We start from the raw sequence: 5988 nt of genomic DNA, 5'->3' as shown, positions 1-5988 counted from the left end.
AGTTATGAGGCCTCACCTCCAAATATCACATTAGAGATTGGAGCTTCAACGTGAATTTTAGGGGAACACAAATAGTCAATCTGTAGCAGTTTAGTAATATTAAGAGAGGCTCTGAAGGATCGCTTGTATGTCCTTACCTCCATAGTGCAGTAGCAGCTTAATTGCTACTTGGAAGTCTTCATCAGTCACCCCAGCTAGGACAGTAGCTGTCATCTTTGCTTGTTGATTCAGAGGTGTTAAGGATCCACAGTGCCCAGGCAACAATCTTAACTTCAGTTAAATTAAATCATTTTTGTGTCTACTTGTAGAAGTATTCCTCTCTTAGAGACTGAGGCTGCTAGGCCAGCAGAGCATAAGATCATAGGCAAGGAAGCAAAATTTTTGCTGGGAGGTCACTAATGTTAAGAGTGAGTGGTGCCACTCCCATTTCCACTTCATGATTCCTCAACCCTTGAGTCCTGGCTATAGGAGAAAAAGTGTCATATGTTGGGTGCTGATTCAAAGTACATACACCTTTTAGAGAACCTTGCCTCAGCCCTGCAAGATATTATGATCTCAAGTTCAAGTTCATTCACTCAATCGTGTCCAACTCTTTGTGACCGCATGGACTGCTGCACATAAGACTTCCCTGTCCATCACCAACTCCGGGAGTTTACTCAAACTTATGTCCATTGAGTCGGTGATGCCATCCAACCATCTCATCCTCTTTCATCCCCTTCTCCTCCTACCTTCAATCTTTCCCAGCATCAGGGTTTTTTCAAATGAGTCAGTTCTTTGCACTATGTGGCCAAAATATTGGAGTTTCAGCTTCAGCATCAGTCCTTCCAATGAATATTCAGGACCAATTTCCTTTAGGGTTGACTGATTGGATCTCCTTGCTGTCCAATGGACTCTCAAGAGTCTTCTCCAACAGCATGGTTCAAAACCATCAATTCTTTGTCATTCAGCTTTCTTTATAGTCCAACTCTCACATTCATACATGACTACTGGAAAAAAAAAAATAACTGACTACACAGACCTTTGTTGGTAAAGTAATGTCTCTGCTTTTTATTTTTATTTTATTTTATTTTATTTTTAAACCTGAAACACTGCATTAGTTCTGCCAAACATCAAAACGAATCCGCTTTTTAATATGCTATCTAGGTTGATCATAACTTTCCTTCCAAGGAGTAAGCCTCTTTTAATTTCATGGCTGCAGCCACCATCTGCAGTGATTTTGGAGCCCAAGAAAATAAAGTCAGCCACTGTTTCCTCATCTATTTTCCATGAAGTGATGGTACTGAATGCCATGCTTTTAGTTTTCTGAATGTTGAGTGTTAAGCTAACTTTTTAACTCTCCTCTTTCACTTTCATCAAGAGGCTCTTTATTTCTTCTTTCTTCCATAAGTATGGTGTCATCTGCATATCTGAGGTTATTGATATCTCTCCTGGCAATCTTGATTCCAGTTTGTGCTTCACCCAGTCCAGCATTTCTCATGATGTACTCTGCATATAAGTTAAATAAACAGGGTGACAATCTACAGCCTTGACATATTCCTTTCCCCATCTGGAACCAGTCTGTTGTTCCATGTCCTGTTTTAACTGCTGCTTCTTGACCTGCATACAGAAATCTCAAGGGGCAGGTCAGGTGGTCTGGTATTCTCATCTCTTTAAAAATTTTCCAGTTTGTTGTGGTCCACATAGTCAAAGGCTCTGGTGTAGTCAATAAAGCAGAAATAGATGTTTTTCTGGAATTCTCTTATTATTTCTATGATCCAACAGATGTTGGCAATTTGATCTCTGGTTTTTATGCCTTTTCTAAATCCAGCTTGAACATCTGGAAGTTCACAGTTCACACACTGTTGAAGTCTGGCTTGGAGAATTTTCAGCACTACTTTACTAGTGTGTGTGATAAGTGCAATTGTGCGGTACTTTTAACAGTCTTTGGCATTGCCTTTATTTGGAATTGCAATGAAAGCTGACTTTTCCAGCCCTGTGGCCACTGCAGAGTTTTCCAAATTTGCTGGCATATTGAGTGCACCCCTTTCATAGCATTATCTTTTAGGTATCGAAATAGCTCAACTGGATTTCTATCACCTCCACTAGCTTTGTTCATAGTGATGCTTCTAAGGCCCACTGACTCCGCATTCCGGGGTATCTGGTTCTATGTGAGTGATCATACCATCGTGATTATGATCTAGCTGGAACTATAACTGAGACATCAAAAGGTTATCCCACCATTCTGTCAAGCCAGATATTTTAGAATGGTAGGGAACATGATTAGACCAGTAATTCCTTGGGAATGGCACATTGAATTGAGTTACTGGATCAGAAACAGTACTGTGTGGGATAGCATGACGATGGATAAGGCATTCTAAAAAAAATCACAGAAGATAGTTATGATAGAAACATTGTATGAAGGGAAGGCAAATCTGATATCAAGAGTAAATGTTTATTTCAGTGAGAATAAAATGCTATATCTTCTATGGTGGAAAATATAGTCCCTCTTTTCATTGTTCTTATTGAAAATGTGTGTTTTCTTTATTTTCCTTAAATATTATGAAATTTTATCAATTTCAGTTTTATTTGTAAGAACCAATTGCTTTTAAAAATAGTTCCTTTTTTGAACACATTTAAGTCAGTTCTAATGAGGTAGATGAACCTAGAGCCTAGTATACAAAAAGAAGTATGTCAGAAAGAGAAAAATATCATATGCTAATGCATATATATGGGATCTAGAAAAATGGTACTGATAAAATTATTTGCAGGGCAACAGTGGAGACACAGACATACAGAACAGACATATGGACATAGGCTGTGAAGGGAAGGAGAGGCTGGGATGAATGGAGAGAGTAACATGGAAGCATATATTATCATGGGCTTCCCTGGTGGCTCAGATGGTAAAGCGTCTGCATGCAATGCAGGAGACCAGGGTTTGATCCCTGGGCCAGGAAGATCCCCTGGAGAAGGAAATGGCAACCCATTCCAGTAGTCTTGCCTGGAAAATTCCATGGACTGAGGAGCCTGGTAGGCTACCGTCCATGGGGTGGCAAAGAGTTGGACACGACTGAGTGACTTCACTTTCACTTTTTTTTTCATACATTATCATATATAAAACAGAGAGCCAATGGGAATTTGCTGTATGACTCGATGAAGTCTAACCAAAGCTCTGTATCAACCTAGAAGTATGGGATGGCGAGGGAGGTGGAAGGTAATTTTAAGAGGGAGGGAACATAATTATACTTATGGCTGGTTCATGTTCATGTTTGACAGAAACCAACACAATACTTTAAAGCAATTATTGTTCAATTAAAAATAAATTTTAAAAAATATAGGGTTAAAAAGAAAAAAAATCCATTTTATATATTTTTTTTAATTATTTATAGTGTCCTTAATTCTAAGTAAATGGATTTTCATTTAACTCTTAAGCTATAAGCTTAGGTAATGGATTTTTGATGTTTTTATTTTTTAATATGAAAATGCAAAAGCAAGAGTTTCATCCATGTATTGCTTTGGTTGATATAATATTTTATTACAATGTAATCAAAGCATTTTCATCCTTACACAGGGACCATGATAATCTTCTTTGTATCATTCCAATTTTGTGCCAAAGAGAGCACAAAATATCTTCTAATTTAACTTGTCAATTCTTTGACATAGGCATGTTTAGAAGAGTTTGCTTACTTTATACATATTTATGGAGTTTTCCAATATTTTTAATTACTGTTTTTTGTTATTGATAAATAATTCATTTTCTTTGGGGAGAAAATTCACATTATATAGTTTCAATCTATTTTAATTTGTTGAGACTTGTTTTACAGCCAGTATATGTTCTAGCATAGTAAATTGCCCTTGTGCTCTTTCAGAGTGTAGTCTACCTTTGCTGGGTATAGATATCTACATACACCAGTTAAAGTAACTAATTGATATTCTTTAAATCTTCTATATTTACTAAGTAATTATGCTTATTTATTCTGTCAGTTATTTAAAAAGAGGTATTAAAATCGCCAACTATCATTTTGGATTTATCTGTTCCTAATTTCACTTGTGTCAGTTTTGCTCATGTGTTTCAAAGCTATGTTTAAATGTACACACATTTAGGACTGTTATATTTTCTTGATTAATTGACTCATTTATTAATGAAATATCTTTCTTTATCCCTGGGAATATTCACTGTTGTAAGATAACTTTTACTCATGTTACCACTTTAGAGTTTGATGATTATTTTCATGTAATTATTTTTCCCATCCATACTACTTTTAATGTGCTCATCTGTTTTCACAAGAAAGTAAGTCTTATCCTGTTTAGCAAGAAACAGTTTGTTATTAAAAAAAAAAAAAGTAATTGAATGGAATCCTTTGAAAGTAATAATACTAAGTATCACTGTCTAAAATTTATAAATTATAAGCACACTTGGGAATAAATTGGAAGTATCCTGGTATATGGGAGAAGGCAATGGCATCCCACTCCATTACTCTTGCCTGGAGAATCCCATGGATGGAGGAGCCTGGTGGGCTGCAGTCCATGGGGTCGCTAAGAGACACGACTTCACTTTCACTTTCACTTTTCACTTTTCACTTTCCTGCATTGGAGAAGGAAATAGCAACCCTCTCCAGTGTTCTTGCCTGGAGAATCCCAGGGGCGGGGGAGCCTGGTGGACTGACATCTATGGGGTCACACAGAGTGACTTAGCAGTAGCAGCAGCATCCTGGTATATTCTCCATAATCCAAAGCTAATGGACAAATTGTGTTTTGGAAAAGTAGGAAATTAAAAAGAAAAATCTGGGAAAGTCAGTTAGTGTTATAGATAGACCTAAGATGTTCTACCATTGATTTGAAACAAGTTTTAATTATGCTTTTGCTGGATCTTAGTCAAATTCTCAGGAAAAAAGAAAGTTGATTTGTTTAGCTCTGATATACATTCCAGGGCTCCCCTGGTGGCTTGGTTGGTAAAGAATGCAATGCAGAAAACCCAAGTTTGATCCCTGGGTCAGGAAGACCCACTGGAGAAGGGAATGGCTACCCACTCCTGGCAAATTTCATGGACAGAGGAACCTAGTGGGCTAGAGTCCATGGGGTTGCAAAGAATCAGACACGACTGAGCAACTAAACAAGAATGCACACACACATTCCCAGTCCAGTTATCTATATTTGGGGAAGGAAAGGAGGTCACATAACAAAAACTGATTACCAGTGTTAGCAGTTTGCTTAGTAGAGAGACTGTAGCAACACTCAAAATATCACCTTCTATACCATCTAAAAGGAAAGATCCTATTCAGATATCCTTCAGGGATTGATAATCATATTTACCACTTCTTTGCAAGTTATAAAACTTATAGATTCATTGAAAATTGTAAATTGCCTTTTGTTCCACTTACTTAGTTTTCTAGAATTTTATTCATCTCCTACTGTTCCATGTCTGTGTTGGATATCAGTGTTATCAATATTCTTTTTATATCCATAAGCACATCATTTCTGATTTTTCTCCTGTGACAACTCAGCTGGCATGATCTGTCCATCTGCTGGGATCAGCCCTGGTGGATCCCTGGGAATACTGCACAACTACAATTCAGTAATTTCCTTGATCTCGCATCCTCAGAATTCTCTTCAATGTCACTGAGAACGCATTGTAGAACAGATATCTTTTTTTTTTCCTACAGCATGATACAAACTGAAGTGAATATTTAAGCAGCCTTCATAGCTGGGTAATTTTAGTTTAAGTTTTAAAATCTTTAATTCCTGACTGGGATAAGAATTCTGAGATCAGCAATGATATTGAAGTTATCATTTTCTTGGACTGCAATTTGTCTTTGATGATTATTTCTGAACTAGTAATCATTTTATCATTATTATACAGAGTTTTTAACACTTTGGAGTCACTTTAATGAAAGACAACATATCTACATAAAACATTAAAATTAAAAAACTAGCCAAGAAAGATGTCATTCAAGTTATAAGAGTTACAGAAAAAGAAATGAGGAAATGAAGAAATACGAAAAGGTAAAAAAG

General features: G+C 36.7%; 1 non-coding gene across 1 annotated transcript; it reads right to left on the bottom strand.

Annotated features, from left to right (window-relative positions):
• Positions 1–3502: 3502 nt before the first annotated feature.
• Positions 3503–3608, bottom strand: LOC129645132 (U6 spliceosomal RNA). The gene has a single exon (XR_008711223.1). It is a non-coding gene; the product is annotated as a U6 spliceosomal RNA (small nuclear RNA).
• Between the last annotated feature and the right edge of the window lie 2380 nt (positions 3609–5988).

The sequence above is a fragment of the Bubalus kerabau genome, chromosome 2, assembly GCF_029407905.1.
Source record: "Bubalus kerabau isolate K-KA32 ecotype Philippines breed swamp buffalo chromosome 2, PCC_UOA_SB_1v2, whole genome shotgun sequence".
NCBI lineage: Eukaryota > Metazoa > Chordata > Mammalia > Artiodactyla > Bovidae > Bubalus > Bubalus kerabau.
Note: the sequence above shows the minus strand (reverse complement) of the source record. Positions and strands in the feature narration are given on the sequence as shown.